This window comes from Rattus norvegicus, chromosome 15 (assembly GCF_021556685.1).
Source record: "Rattus norvegicus strain SHRSP/BbbUtx chromosome 15, alternate assembly SHRSP_T2T, whole genome shotgun sequence".
Classification (NCBI taxonomy): Eukaryota; Metazoa; Chordata; class Mammalia; order Rodentia; family Muridae; genus Rattus; species Rattus norvegicus.
This window is the reverse complement of record NC_141548.1, coordinates 103,734,804-103,751,213: the sequence shown is the minus strand read 5'-3', so window position 1 is coordinate 103,751,213 and position 16,410 is coordinate 103,734,804. Positions and strand designations below refer to the sequence as shown.

Below are 16,410 nucleotides of genomic sequence, written 5' to 3'. Positions count from 1 at the left end.
GGAAAGCCCATGTTCCCAACAACAATACTGGGATGTTCACAACTGCACGTAACTCCAGTTCTGGGAGCATCTAACACCTCTAGCCTCCATGGGCACCTACATTCATGTGCACATACACAGACTTACAAATAATTTTTGTTTTTGAAACATGGCCTCTTTATGTAGCCTTGGCTGTCTTGGAACTCACTCTATAGACCAGGCTAGCCTTGAACTCACAGAGATCTACCTGCCTCTGGCTCCAGAGCGTTGGGATTAAAGCCACATGTGTGCCATCATGCCTGGCTACAAACGAGTTTTTAAAAATAGAATGTTAAAATTTGCTTTTGGGGTTGGGGATTTAGCTCAGTGGTAGAGCACTTGCCTAGCAAGTGCAAGCCCCTGGGTTCGGTTCCCAGCTCCAAAAAAAGAAAAAAAAAGAAAAAAATTTGCTTTTGTCCAGGGTCCCAGTTTGTTCTTGTTCTTAACTGATTTAAAAACTTAATTCTTTCTCATATTCTTTCCATCTGTGACACAGAACCTAATTTGAAATTTCTTTTTTAAAAAAAATCTGTTTACTTGATTGTAATAGTAACCACTCATTTATCTCTATTTTGAAAATAAGCAGGTTGTTTCCCCTCCCCCCATCTTTTCCATCTTTCCCAGTGAATTTGTTTAGGAAAGAACAAAACTGACTCATGGCAGCCAAAGCACGGCCAGTCGCCCCCTTCCTTGCATAGAAGAACTGTTATTTCCCAAAGCTGAACACATCCCCTGACCAGCAATACACTCAACAACCAGACCATGTGAAATGTTATGCTAAAAATGTGTTCTTCAAAAGACAACACCGCAAAAATGAAGACGGGTCGACAAGATGGCCTAGCAAGTGAAGGGTCTTGCTGCCAAGTTTACCAGCCCTCATAACCGATGGGGAGAACTGACTCCTGCAAGTGGTACTCTGACAGACACATCACACTGCACCAGCATGCACATCTGTGTTCGCGTGCACAAAACCATATACTCGCACACACAATAAAAATACAGTAAGGAATTAAAAAGTGATGAAGGTAAAATACACGAACGGATGCAAATATTGGAAGGACAAACATGTAACTAAGGATGTGTGTCCAGAGGTATAAAGAGTCACAGCTGTAAAAAGGTGGTCCTGGGTATGTACACTCATGACAAGTGTATTCAATACAGCCAAAGAACGAACACATGCACATACCCGCACACACACACGCACGCACACACACACACACACACACACACACACACACACACACCCCAAACCAAAACAACAATAATGTAGAAGGCATACAAAAAGCAGACATACAGTTGACTGGGAAACACAAAACGATTCCAAGAGTCATCAGGAACATATAAAACAGAACTACCTACTCTATGACTCCACATCCCTCTAAAGGGCTAAAAAGAAAAAGACTGACAATTCCAAGTGCAGGTGAAGAGAACTCACAGGGCAGGTGGGAAGGTAAAATGGGACAAACCCCCAGAAAACAGAGGGCACTACAACAAACACCTCAGGAACCCAGCAGAAACGGTGAAAGCATACTTCCACACAAAGACCTGTCTACAGATGTTCTCAGGAGCGTTCACGAACACCAATCTCACAAACAACCTGGTGGCCCGAGATAGATCTTGGTATCACAAACCAGCTCCTGTAAGAATCACTGAGGGGCAGACATGAGCCACCTGGGAAAGCTGGTGGAATATCACAGGGACCGCCGCTGAGAATTCCAAATCCCCACAATCCATCCTTCTGAAACAAAGCTACTTAAGGAGTTTGGAAAGGGAGGACTATGGACAGATGTGCTAATGGAATTCCAAGAGACAGCGCTGTCAGGAAGGAAAACAATCCCAGAAGCCTCTAGTACAAGAAGGAGTACAGAACCCAGCTGCCTTATCCAGGCAGGGACTGGAAGAAACATTCATTCCAGTTGGAAAAGCAAGTGGATGAAAGGGTGGGCTTAAAGCAAGGGTATTTGGTAAGAGATGGTGGGTCACAGGTGAGTTTTATTTTTCCCATGTTTTCATTCCATCATCTTTATGAACATGTAAAAAAAAAAAAAAAGAGTGTGTCTTTTACCCATCAGCCAGTTTTAAGGACCAAATTGCTCAGTGACAATAAAGTGAATATAAAGTCAAATACCAAATTCTCATAGCCCCAGAACGGCAACCTATCCATGCTAAGGTCAAGTGTCCCATTTAAAAAATAAAATAAAATCCAGGGACTAATTTAGAAGAGCATTAAAAAGCTAGGCATGTTTACACACTCAACAAATATTTACCAAGGGCTTGCTATGTCCCAGGCACTACCCTAGATCCGGAAATAACGAATGAGAAGGAAAAGCCGAAAGTACCACACTACTGACTTCCAAGTCTTCCTCTGAGGTTGGTAATCAATCACCTTTATGAAAACCATTTCTCCAAAAGTCTTCAGGCAAAACAAAGTCACTACTGCCATACTGGGCTTATTGATACATGGCAGAGTTCATTAAAGGCAACCTAGTTGGGCCTGTGGCGTTTTTTTTTTTAAATGTACGCACAAGTGACAGGTTAGCACATAAGATTCCGTGTAAATGATGAATCCCACATAATTCCAAATCTTGCAATCTATAATTTCTGTGCCACAGGAGAATCCAACCACCACTGGAAGTTCATGCGACCAATGTCAGTCGGTCAAGCGGTATAGCTGGTCCTTCCTTTATTTCACAAGTAGCAAGCTCAGAGTGCCATGTTTAAACAATGTATCAAGCCGCCACTTTGTTCAAAGCATGCCTTCCAAAACATTTTCTACGGACTCAAACCAAGGGAAGGCTATCTCCACTAAAAGTCCATTTCTCTCCATTGAAATGAGCATTCCCCCCCAGGGGGCTTTTTGTTTTAAAAACAAAGGCAGCAATTGCCATAAGTGGTTGGAGAAGTTGGCATTTCCAGTAATCTTAATGGAAACCATCTGGCTCTTACCTTGGCCACAGGGAAGTAGTTAATGACAGTAACAGCCAAACCTGTGTCACGGAGGGCCAGAAGAGTACAATCTAGTAATGCCACAGCATAAATGTCAGCCATTAAAGGGCAAGAAAAAGCAGTTCAACCACTTATGTTCAAGAGTCCACTGGGAGAGCTCTCTCCTTTCTGTGTGTGCTTGTGTATACTCCCGGCTGGCCTCAAACTCATTATGCAAGTATAACCAAAGGTGACCTTGAACACCTGATCCTCAACTCCGTAGGGTCAGCAGGAGCCACCACACCTGGTTTATTGGAGGCTAGGGACAGAACCCAGGGCAAACCCACCAAGGAAGCTGACAGCTCCTTTCCATCAAAACTTCCAAACCACAGGAGAAACACAGCCGGAAGACCTACTGAGGCCCTCCTCCTCTCCCAGGCAAGCCACCAACACAGAATCCCTGCCAGTCCTGTAAGAAAGGACTCCCAGCCCTGTATCACAGGGCTGTGGAAGCCTCTCTGTACTGTAGCATCTTTTAGAGAGGAGTTCTCAAAAATGCTAAACCATTCTCTGCAGCAAACAACGCCAGTCACAAAAGATTGGTTTAAGATGACCAGGGAAACGTCTACAAAGTCACAATCTCCTTGATCCTCTCGGAGTATTACCAGGCTAGTTTTCCAAAGTAAGACCAGCATGCGAACATTCAGTTTTTCTTTTTCCTATCTAGAGTTCTCCAACATCCACTCATTTTTCCAAGTGAATTTAACTGTTAGGCATTCTTCACCTGCCCTCCTTTCTGTTACTGAGATTGGAGTTAAGGCTGGCCTTGAATTTATGAGCCCCCTGCTTCTGTCTCAGGTCACTGGGATTTCCTAGGTGGCCCCCAAACCTCCTCGCCCTTTTTCGATATTATTTTTAATGTTCATCTTTAAATATTTCCCCTTGGATAATTTAATGAAAAGCAAGACAAAAATCTGTCCCAAAAAAAATCCCAATATCAATGCTCAATAAGAGTATCAGTGGGCTGGAGAGATGGCTCAGCGGTTAAGACTGCTCTTCCTGGGGTCCTGAGCTCAATCCCCAGCAACCATAGGTTGGCTCACAACCATCTGTAATGGGATCTGATGCCCTCTTCTGGTGTGTCTGAAGACAGCAACAGTGTACTCATATACATAAAATAAATAAATAAATCTTTTCCAAAAGAGAATATCCGTATATAAAAGTACACTAAAAATAGACATCATGTGCACACCTATCTATAATCTGGCACTTAGGGGGACTGAGACAGGAAGATCTCCAGCTAAACCAGTCAGGGATACACTCTAAGATCCTATCACAAAAGAAAGTGGGGTGGGGAGGGGGATGTTTGCATCGCATCGTATACCTAACTTCAGGAGGATTCCCAACTTACAAACTCCTAAGTCTTAACAGCATATCCCAAGTCAGAGGAGCACACCACAGTTCTGCATACTCCCCCCCCCCCACCATGAGGAGGTAGTTACCTCATCGATGACCAAGTATTTCTAGCTTCCTGTGGGCTTGGCAGACATCTGCTCACTATCTACACCACCCCGACTCCCCCAGTAGACCAGTCACTGCCCAATAATGTTTCTATTTATTTTACCCAGAAGCAGAGCTTTCGGCCAGACATACTAAAAACACAAACGTTTCGTTGTGCTTGGATTAGGTCCAATATTAGTGCCTTGCTGCAGACCGATGCTGAAGGAATATAAAGTGGGCTGTGTGGATGCCATACCCATAGACGATGTGCATTGTCAGGGACCCACCCACCTGAAAAGCCGAGGCTAAGACGCCAGCAAGAACTGTGGGGCTGAGGGAAAACGATGGGGATTTGAAAGGGGCCCCACCTTAAGCCTGAAAAACACCAACTCCTCACTAAAGCTTTCATAATCCAAAAGGCTTTTCCTGGTTCTCCATTCCTTGTTCAGATAGAAAATGAAAAGCAAGACAACGCTAGGGGAATGTTCTGAAGTGGGCTTGGCCAAGTACCCACGTGCAAAGCACATTAAAGATGGCCCATCGCTGGATCGAGGTTATGGTCAGAAAACGCAGCCTACTGGAGGGAGGGAATGGAAGTCTGGGGGGGTAACCATGGGCAGGGGCCAGAGCTAAGGGAATCAAACGCGGGAAACTAGCACGGAGGAAGGCTGATACAAAAATAAATGAAACAGCCGGAGGCCACCGAACTCCGGAGGGGGGAGGGGTGTGAAAGGCTGAGCCTGGTAAACTATTCCAGATGAGGCAGTTACTCGGTCTCAAACCTCGTTCCTTTGTGAGCCCTGCCTCCCTCTTTTCAAGGGTGCTCTAGAAAATCCCCGTCAACCGCTGGTTTCAGGGTCCCATCAAGAAATCCGGTACCCCTCCATGATACCTATCTATAAGGCGCTCATGGGGGTCCGGATGGATCACGAGGCTAAAGTTTCCAGAACTTATATCGTAAAAAATCACAATTAGAAGTTATGAAATCCCACCCCCCACACACAATTATTATTATTATTGTTATTATTATTATTATTATTATTATTATTATTATAAATATCCTGTGCTTTCAAAAAGGAAAAAAAACTTTCCCCTCCATAAGGCACAGAGCAAAGAGAAACAAGATCTAACTTAAGAGGGCGTGTTCCTCTTTGTCACCCACCGGGAGGCTCTCGCCCCTCACGGGCGAGCTGCAGTGACCCGGCGGCACGGACACCCGCGCGGCCGGGGACCGACCTCCAGAGCCGAGATTGCAGCCTGAGGTCCGGAAGAGGCGTCGGGGGCGCTGTCACCCGGCCGGGTGGGATGGGAGGAAGCGGGGGGGGAGGGGCGCCCGCGGAGGGGAAGCCAAGCGGGAACCCAAGAGCTCAGAGCCCCGCAGCCCAGGTCCGCGGAGGTGAGCTCCACCGGTTCCCAAGGAACCGCGGCTCCTGCTATTGTTGAAGGGCCTGCGGCCGCCGGCTACGAACACAACCATTCCCGCGGACTCCGCAGCCAGCTCGGCCCGCGCCCAGGGCCGCGGGCGCGGGGACTCGCACAAGTTGCCGCCTCGGCCGGGTCTATCCCGGGCAGCTGCCCTCCCGCCGCGGTCATTGTTCGCCGCACGCCTCCTACCTCGGCGGCTCCGGGTCCGGGCTGCGAGCTACGAGCTGCAGGGCTGGCGAGGGCGCGGCGGCGACAAGCAAGGGGTCCCCGCGGGCGGCGGGCAGCGGGCGGCGGGCGGCGGTCGCACGAGCTAGGCAGGCGGCGGCCGGCCGAGGTCCGAGCCATCAAAGGTGGCGCGGGGCGGAGGGGAGGGCGGAGCAGGCGGGGTGGGTGGGGAGCGCGCTCCGGGTCGCCGCGGCCGCCTCGACGCCCGGCCCGAGCGCCTCTCGCGTGGGGAGGAGCGGCGCAGAGCGGGCGGTGGCCGCGTCCCCGCCCCGCGCCTTCGCCCGGCTCCCCGCTCCCCGCAGAAGCTGCGCCCGCGCCGGGACCAGCCGCCTCCGAGGCTGGTGAGCGGGAAGTGCGGGCCACCACCGCCCCTCCCCGGGCCTGGGCCGAGCCCTCGGCAGGGGGAGCCTGGGCACAGCCTGGGGACGGCGGAGAGCCACAGCCCCCTCCAGCGTCCGAGCTGTGACCTGCGCCAGCACACCGGCCCCGCCCCGCTCCGCCCCGCCCCGGAGGCAGGTGCGCAGAAAGGTGTTACCGCGGGCAGGGCCGCGCCACCCTAGAGCTGTCCCTTACTTGGGCGGCGGCAAGAGCTGGTGTCTGAGATGCACCACCAAGCCGAGCGCGGGAAGAAGCTCCACCGCGGAGACGCCAGCGCTAGTCTCTGGTGACGAGCGGAATGCAGAGGCCCGGTGGAGCCAGCAGCAGCTGGCGGGAGATTCGTGGCACAGACTCCTCAGGTCGCCTTTGGAAGCCTGACATAGGGTATCACGTGGAAAGCGTTTTGCAGAGACCCACGAACCCCCGCGTACCCCAGGCCACTAATCCAGTCTTCCGGCACCACCCAAAGCGGCGCGGCATTCAATGCCAGAGGCACTGGTGCCTCCTCTGATGTTGCTCCGGCGCAGCGTCCACCACCTGAGTGAATCCAGGACAATGCCCATCCCCACCACCCTCCGCCCAGGGACAGCAGAATGCCCCGCGAAGTGTGGCGAGGTTTAGGGTGGTTTGCAGTTGTTTGATCCCTTGTTTTTTCTCCAGAACTTGGTGATAATAGTGGGAAGATTCAGAATCCAAAAGACCCAGGACGCTAGGTGACTTTCAATCACTATCCCCACCCACTAGGTGCCATTTTTCCTTCGTCCTTCTTCCCTGCCTCTGGCTGGGAAAGGTCTTGGGCTGCCGACCATATGGAACACAGTAAAGCCTTGTTCTGCTAGATCCAGAGGCTACTGTGACACGCCCCTAGAGCCAGTTTGGCTCAGAATCTGGTCATTTTCCGCCCTGGAGGAGTTTACTGACCTCAATCCCAAGGGGCACATTTTACTTTACAGGGAAGGCTACAACTGAACTTAACCAAAAGGAAATTGTCTCTGTGGAGAGGGGGAGGCTTAAGACATGAAAACTGGATTATCAGAGAGAGGCACCTGTACGCCCCGGCCTAGAAAGCAGTCTGCTGAGGGCTGGGACTGTTTCTTTCATGCTGCACAAGTCTCTGTGGCCTCAGGAGAACTAGACAGGCCTTGGGCAGTTTGCTGGAGAGAATCATGGGTAGGTTGGAAGCTGGCTCTGTGGCCAAACTGCGTGTGGCTTTTCAAGTACGGGTGAGCTATTTTCAGCCAGTAATTTTCTTAAGTGTAGTGGTCAAACTGCCACCAGGAGCAGCAGCACTCAATTTTAAGAAATGGAAATTCCTCCCCACTTCTCCCCCCCCCCCCCCCAGAAAGTCTCCTCATGTAGCCCAGAGTGGTCCTCATGCCTCTAACTCGTAAGCAGTTGGGATTGCAGTCTGAACCACTAGACAGACCCAGTAAAGGAAAGCAAATTCAGACAATTACACCTCAAGAACCACTGTAATAAGGAACCCGCCTCAGACTCAGAGTCTCTTGACGGGATAAGAAGGCAGTGCCCAGACTGATTTCCAATGGGTTTGAAGATGCTGCAGGTGATTCCCAGTGTGCAGCCTGGCTTTGCTAGCAACCTCTGAAGCAGTGCAATTCCCTGGGAATCTTGCTCCTATTTGGATTCTGTATCGGCTTGTTTCAAACCTTCCAGGTGGTGTATTTTGGTTGGTCCAGGGACTGTGCTGGCAGTCATGTGCTGTGTCCCACGACTAAAGGCCAAATGGTAGGTACTAACAAAAGGGTAAACCATAACATTTTCCCAGCCACACTCACGGAAGCAATAACATTTTCCCAGTCACCCTTACAGAAGGCCAGCACTTTCTACATTCAGTTTTCGGTTCAACTAATTTGGATGTCTAGGATATGACTGGTTAGGTTTTGCTCTCAGAGTTATCTATTGGGTCTTCGTATGTCAGGGGTGTAGGTACCACCATCATGCATGTAGGTCAGAGGACAATTTGTACGAGTGGTTTCTCCTTCCACCACGTGGGTTCCAGGGATCAAACTTGAGTCATCCAAGTTGGTATCGAGCATCAAGCACTCTTACCCCGCTCAGCCATCTCATTCCCTCCGCTCACGCTGTTGTACTACCTCAACATTAATAACTAAGAAGGTAACTGTTTCTGGAGGCAATCTGAGGGAGCCAGAAGACAGAGGAGGAGCTAGTAGAAAGACAATATGGGGATTAGAAAGCAAAAGGGCTTGGAGCACCTCCGTGGTACAGAATTCAGTGGAGATATGTCTCTGTCACTGCAGACCCTAAAAACCGAGGTGTGTCTTGTCAAAGCAAATCACTTCTGCCTTGTGTTCAGAATATACTTAGGATGTTCTAAGCTGTGGGTGAAGATACTTAGTTACCTATTATTAACCCTTTTATTATTTTATCTCTGATAATTCTAACATAGAAGGATGAGGCATGAGAGTGTTTTTCTGTGACAGACATTTCCTGTGGAGACACAAAGCACAGGTCCACTCTCCCCAGAAAGGAAAGAAATTGAAGTAATAACTGTACCACAGCACAACCTGGTAAGCCAGTGAGGACTTACTGGGGATAACTAACAACAGTGTGAGTGAGAACAACATGGCCCCAAAGTAACTGCCTTACCAAAGAGCCCGCCCCAGCACAGGCAACCCCAGGGTCTACAGGATGGGTGGGAAGAGCTCCTCCCAACATGCAAATGGGCCAGCTAGTTTCCTCCGGGAGGTGAGCTTCTCAGACCTGTGATGTTTGTTTACTTCCTGAGTTCCCCCCACCCCACCCCACCCCTGTCCCTACTGGGGAGAATGTTTCCATTTGGAGGAAGCAGCTTCCAAGGGATGGCAAGTTAAACACTAACCTGAACTTCATAGGGACACCATGTCTGTCTGTCTGTCTGTCTGTCTCTCTCTCTCTAGCGCTCTCTCTCTGTCTCTGTCACACACACACACACACACACACACACACACACACACACACACACACAGTTTTCTTTGTGGAGAGCATGTACCGTTTTCTGCAGGAGAACTAAGGTCAGTTACCAGCATCCACATCAGGCACAGTTGCCTGCAACTCCAGTTCTTCTGCACGTGCACATAAATAAGTCCTTTAAAGCAGAAACAGGTGGATATGGTGGCATGTGCCCATAATCCTAGCACTAGCAAGGCAGAAGCAGGCTGATCTCTGTGAGTTTGAGGGTAGCCTGGTTATTATAGTCAATTCCAAACCAGCTAGACCTAAATAATGAAACCCTGCCCCCCTTACACACACACACACACACACACACACACACACATTGCGGATCAATCGTGTGTGTACATAATAAAAATAGTACAGAATAGTACTAAGCAACCATTCCCAGTGTCATTTTCAGAGGTAGTTTTTCCACCCACTTTTAGACTTCCTGAAATAGCCTGGCCTTATACAAATGGAGGGGGTTGGGGGTGGTGAACAGTTGGCTCAGGAGTTAAGAACACTAGTTGCTCTCGCAGAAGACCCAGGTTCGGTTCCCAGCATCCACATGTTGACTTATAGGTACCCATAACTCCAGTTCCAGGGGATCCAAAACCTTCTGGCCTCTGCTGGCAATAGTCATACATGTGGTTCATATACATACATGCACACAAAACAATCAGACACAAATATTTTTAGAAGTATATCACACAGATCTTTACTACAAAGAGCTCATGTGTTACTTTGAAGACAAACTATTTTTCTGCCATTACCATCCACTTCCCAGCAAATGTTACCATTCTTTGGTCAGGGGAATCTAGTTTTGGGACAAAGCTCTTCCTGGACCTACAATATGCTCTGTCAGTACCTGAGGAACCTGCAGCCAGGCCCTGGGCAAGGAAGCATGTCTGCCTCAAGCACCTAAAGAGTTCTGATTTACTCCTGATATACACATCCTGCAGATACCCTGGCCTTCAGAGTGACCAGATCACAGTGACTCACTGCTGTTACAAAGGGGAAAGTGAAGAGGTCACTTCTGTGGTTAGATTACAGCATATGTGACTGTCCTAGTTAAGAGTTATGATTGCTGTAATGAAACACCAGGACCAAAAGCAAGTTGGGGAGAAAATAGTTTACTTGGTTTATCCTTCCACATCATAGCCCATCACTGAAGGAAGTCAGAAAAGTTCAAACAGGGCAGAAGCCTAAAGTCAGAGGCTAATGCAGAAGCCATGAAGGGATCCTGTTTACTGGTCTGCTCACCATCCATGGCTTGCTCAGCCTGCTTTCTTATAGAATCCAGGAACACAAGACCAGGAATGACACCACCCACAATGGGCTGGGCTCTCCCACATCAATCATTAAGAAAATGCCTTACAGGGGTTGGGGATTTAGCTCAGCGGTAGAGCACTTGCCTAGCAGGCACAAGGCCCTGGGTTCGGTCCCCAGCTCTGAAAAAAAGAAAAGAATAAGAAAAAAAAAGAAAGAAAGAAAAGAAAATGCTGTACAGCCTGACCTTATGGAAGCATTTTCCCAGTTGAGGTTCCCTCTTTTCAGAAAACCTCAGCTTGGGTCAAGCTGACATTAAAGTAGCCAGGACGGTGAATGTCACCACATTTGTTACTTTATTGCTATGACACTCACAGGAAGCAACTTGAGGATTACCAAGTTTGTTACTTTATTGCTGTGATGCCCACAGGAAGCAACTTAAGGATCATCAAATTTGTTACTTTATTGCTGTGATATCCACAGGAAGCAACTTAAGGAAGAAAGATGCTAACTCACAGTTTGTGGGGATACAGTCCATTATAGTGGGAAAGCAGGGTGGCTAGTGGTGACTCCACGGTGGCAGGAAGATACAAGTGAACTCCTCACCTTACCTCTGGCTGAAAAAGAAGAGATAGCTGACAGGAAGCTGAACCTAGACATCAAACCTCACCATCCACAGTGACCAACTGTTGGGCCCTACCTTGGGGTGTTTCCCTTCCCCCTCGATGAGCCTTTTAGCCTGCTATAGCAAGAAGTTGTTTACACCCTTGGCAGCTGCTCCCGGCCCTGATTTGGGCCCCAGAGTTTCCATGGCACCCTTCTCCCTCACTGAGCCTTTCAACTTATTGTTATTAAGAAATTGTCTACACCCCTGATTTGGGCCTGGGACTTTCCACAACACAGATTTTTCCTGTTCCCCTGTTTTCCTGGTTGGGGATTTTCAACTGCTTTGTTGTTTTTCCATGGCTTTTGCCTCTGTTATATAAGGAAATCTCAGTAAAGGCTGGGCGGCATTCTTTCAACACGAATGACCCGAGTGTGTGTTTCTTCTTAAATCTCTCAGGCCTACACCTGGTTCTCAGTGTCATGATGATGCAAGCGTCGTCAACTAACTTCCTGCAGCAAACCTTCATCATCTCCTAAGGGCTCCAAAAGATTCCCAAACAGTTCGGCAACTGGGAATCCAAACTACAACCACCATCTTGTTTACTCTCTTCAGTGACATGCCCTTGCGACCTCGCTGGCTTCCCTTTGTGCAGCACAGTGCCAAAGTGAGGGCTATCAGAGAGTCACAGACAAAAAGAGGGGACCTTTTCTGCTCAGAGCTCATAAGGACTTGAGAATTTGATCCAATGGCTCGAGTCATTGAGCCCTGTCATAATTCATATGGATGAGCCAATCAACGAGATGTCCCAAGTGAGTTTTGCAATAACTACAGAACCAGGGGACTCAACAAAGCAATTCCTATGTTCTTGACCCTTAAAGTGTGAGATGGAAAATCTGTTGTGTTGGAAGTGACTTGCTTTGCAGTAGATAGCTATCACAGCATAGTGTGCTAGAAGCAAGAGTGTTCAATGTTCAAAGTCACACAGCCTGGAAGACTATGAGACTCTTTGTCTACTTGGCAGCACATTTGAGGGTTGGAACTAAATTTAATTTCTGCAGCCCACCATGCACGTTTCACCCTGTTCTGGAGCCCTCCTGCCTGTGGTGTTGCAGTTAGCACCTCCTTAATGGACCCAGGGAAGCTGAGTGGCAAAGAAAGCAACTGACATGCTGTGGGCACCTGGGATAGGAGAACGTGAGGGATGAGGCCTTGATTCTTCTGCAGGGAGGTTAAAGATTGAGGAATCAATGGCAATAACAGACCTGGGTGGGGTGAAGGTCGAAAAGGGGGGGTAGCATAGAAACTGGGCGTCAAAGGAGTGTCTATGGGATGTCTTTGTTCAGGCTGTCATACCACACTACAGAGAGATTCCAGTCATTTGTCCTTCCTCTCTGAACATCTAAAACATGGCCACAAATCAGTTCACATTCCATCACTGATCTGTTCTTTGAAGATGGGCAAGCTGTGACTCTTTCGGTCAACAGAGAACAGTAGAATTGGTGCCGTGAGACCTTTATGACCAACACAGAAAGACCACGTGGCTTCTAGCCTGTTCTCAGCACAGATTCTCTCAGGAGGCACAACAGGCCCTAGACTACCATGCTCAAGCTAGTTGGAGGTGCTCTAAGCAACAGTGCTGGGAGCCCACAGTTCACTCATCCTGGTCCATTGGCAGGATGGGAGGGAGGTGGACATCTCAGCGAAGCTTCACTCTACTGTCCCTGTTCTCCAGGCCCCCAGCCAGCCCAACCTTCTGTATCCTTCCAGCTTATGCAGTACCGTAGGACAGAGAAGAATCCTGGCAGCACCCTGTCCTAATTCTTATTCATGTTTCAGTTACTTTTCTGTGGCTATGCTAAGTAAGACATCATGACCAAAGCAACTTAAAAAGTAAAGGTGTACTTGGGGCCTGTGGCTTCAGAGGAAGAGCCATGACCACACTATAAGAGAGGATGACAGCAGGCAGGCATGGCACTGGAGTAGTGGTTGAGAGTGCACATCTTGACCTACATGAGCGTGAGGCAGAGAAAGCTAACTGGGCATGGCATGAGCTTTTGAAACCTCAAACGTTACCCAAGGCCACACCTGCTTATCCTTCCCAAACAGTTCCACCAACTCAAGACCAAGAATTCAAATACATGAGCCTACAACGGAGTCCATTCTCATACAAACCAGCACACACAGCATCTGGGTAAAGTGTGTGTTTTAATCAGTGAGGTTTGCAGGCAAGCTATGAAACGACGGATGGCCAGAATGTCCACGAACAAAGATGGCATGGCAAGGGTTTCTTCTAAGTGTGTGTGTGTGTGTGTGTGTGTGTGTGTGTGTGTGTGTGTGTGTGTATACCTTTCAGTGTAGAGGTCAGACGGACAGACAGAAGTGATGTCAGATTCTCAGAGCTGGAGCAACAGACATAGGACATCCAGTTTGTTGTGTGAGTGCTGGGATACAAACTCTGGTAAAATTCTTAGCCACTGAGCTGTCTCTGCAGTCTCCATGGCAAACTATTAAATCTAGTCATTAAAAAAAAATGCCGGGGAGCAATTTTATTAGGGATTAAAAGAAAACTGTAGGACAGGAAAGCTATAAATCTCAACAGCCTCCCAGAAGGGATGGGTGGTGAAGAGGAAGAGAGAAAGCTGTGTCCTTCATAAGGAGGAAAGCTTCAGAGAAGGGGAAAGAGCACTAAGTCCTGCAGCAAGGACACTTAGGCTCTAGCCAGCACATCTGAAAGACAGAGACACAGAGAAATGCTCAAAGAGAAATGCACAAAGGGAATGCTCAGGCTCTTTTGAGTCAAGGCTCAGAAATGTAAACAGAGCCTCAAAGCAGCTCCACACAATGGCTGCCAATGCTTGTCACTGATGTGGGAGAAAACAATTTCATTATTTTATAATTGTATGTTCATCTTTCTTTTCATTTATTTATTTCAGAGAGAGAGAGAGAGAGAGAGAGAGAGAGAGAGAGAGAGAGAGAGGTCTCACTCAGTAGAGCAGGCCGCCTTAGAACTCGTAGAGAGATGCACCCGTCTCTGCTTTCTGAGTTTGGGAACTAAATGTTGAATGTAGTATTAAAAGCACAATACCGCCTTTGCCGGAAAGGTGCTGCACATGCTCTGGCCCCTCCAGTCTCCCTTCGGTTCTACCCGGCTTGTATCCGGGATTGGCCACCACCAGCTCCCAGCTGGCTTCCTTTTCTACCCATCTTATGCTCCAGGAGTGGCGGCTTCACCATCCCCACCCGAGACCCTTGAACCCACGGATAAAGGACATACACTCAGCTTGTCACTTTACAGATTGCCTTTCGTGGCACGATTAATGGGTGCAGATACCTCCCGCCCGGAAATGCATGCCCTTACCAATTTATTATCTCCGTATCTCCCTGTGCCCTAAACTTAGCGGCTTGCATCAGCTGGCCTCCACCAATATCCTTGTCTCCCTTCACCTGTAGCAGAGGCCGCAGGCCCTAGCTGTCCCAAGGTTGTTGCTTCTCGTTCCAAAGGATGGCAGAAAAGCCCCTCTCTCTTTCCCCTCCATCTCCTTTTCCTCTTAGGAACTGGAAGTCCCACCTGTACCTTCCGTCCAGCAATTGGCTCCCTGCCTTCTTTATTGACAAATAAAGAACCAATTAGGGAACAAGACCTTAGCAACGAAACCTCCCCTTACACTAAAGGGGTCCGTGCCAGCGCACCAGTCCCTCTTTCACCTCAGTTGTCTCTCACATCCCATTTCCTTCTGCCATTGGGTTGCTAATCCTTTCTTTTTCTTTTCCCTTTTTCTTTTTCCTTTTTTTTCCCAATCCACAGTATCTTTGATGTCCTAAGACATTCCTGCAGTGTATATGTTTCTCTGGTTTTGTTTGGTTTAGGGCACTTTGAGTAGCAAATTCTCCCTCTTTAGAGCATCATGTCTTTCTGACGCTTGTTCTTATAAGGTTTCATGGTTTTGCTGGAAAAAAAATCCCTTCGCCATCCACTCAAGGCTTCTCACTTCAACAGTGCTAACCTCGTGCTTTATCGTTGATCTGTACAGTATTTATTTTGGCATGAGAAATGAGCTGTGGCTCCAACTTTTCTTTTCCCCCATATGGCTATGTACATACTGTCTGAATAACCCACCTCAAACAGGATAAGATTCAACAGGGGCTGGAGAGATGGCTCAGTGGTTAAGAGTACTGACTGCTCTTCCAGAGGTCCTGAGTTCAAGTCCCAGCAATCACCTGTAATAGGATCTGATGCCCTCTTCTGGTGTGTCTGAAGACAGCTATGGTGCACCCATATACATTAATTAAATAAATAACTATTTTAAAAGAAGAAAACTCAGCAGGTAAAAGGTACTCACGGCCAAGTTTGTCCACCTAAGTTCAGTACCTGTCTGAACGTGAGGGAAGCAGAGAACCAGCTCCCACAAGTTGTCCTCTGACCTTAGCATGTGCTGTGGCACATACATGCCCACACACTTGTGCACACACTATGAATATATAAGTACGATTTTAAATATTAAATTGCCCACTGTACCTTATATTACAGTCAACATTCTTTCCCTTAGAATTGCCTGCTTCTATCCAATACCAAAGTGTTTGTGTTTCCAACTTCATAATGTGTTTCACTACATGCTACGGTTTAGACCAAGACTTTGTGACGAGTCTTTGTCTTCCCAAGTGAATTCCAGTATTAATAATCCTATTACGATTTTGGTTAGAGTCTTCTTCGAGCTGCAGCCTTTAACCTCAACTCTTGGAATGTCTTCCTTTCTACTCAGAACTGTTAAAGCAGGCTCGGCTGTTATTGCCTTACTGGGTATTAGCTCATTTGACTGACACATCACCCTATGAAATTGGAGCTATATTATAATCCTGTTTTACAAAGGAACGGTCTGGGACACAGAGAAGCTAAGTAGCTTACCCGGGGTCACCCAGCTAGTTAATTAGCAGAAAAGGGGATTCCAACCCAGGAGTTGAGTTTCGGAGGCCGTTCTCTTAGCCTCACTCTCCGGAGATCCCAGACAAAAGGAAAATCCGAGGACTGAGAACAGAACGGGATGAAGTGATGCAAGGATGTGTAGCCGTCACCCCGCGTCAAAGAAACAGCTTTTTTTTTTTTTTTTTTTGGT

General features: G+C 48.1%; 1 protein-coding gene across 2 annotated transcripts in view; it reads right to left on the bottom strand.

Moving 5' to 3' along the window:
• Farp1 (FERM, ARH/RhoGEF and pleckstrin domain protein 1) overlaps nucleotides 1–6,449 on the bottom strand; it is a 238,217-nt gene extending 231,768 nt beyond the window's left edge. For both annotated transcript variants that reach the window (XM_087585903.1, XM_087585905.1), the window contains exon 1: nucleotides 6,058–6,449. The gene's annotated coding sequence lies outside the window, so the exon portion shown is untranslated. The remainder of the gene's footprint in view (nucleotides 1–6,057) is intronic.
• Nucleotides 6,450–16,410: the final 9,961 nt, after the last annotated feature.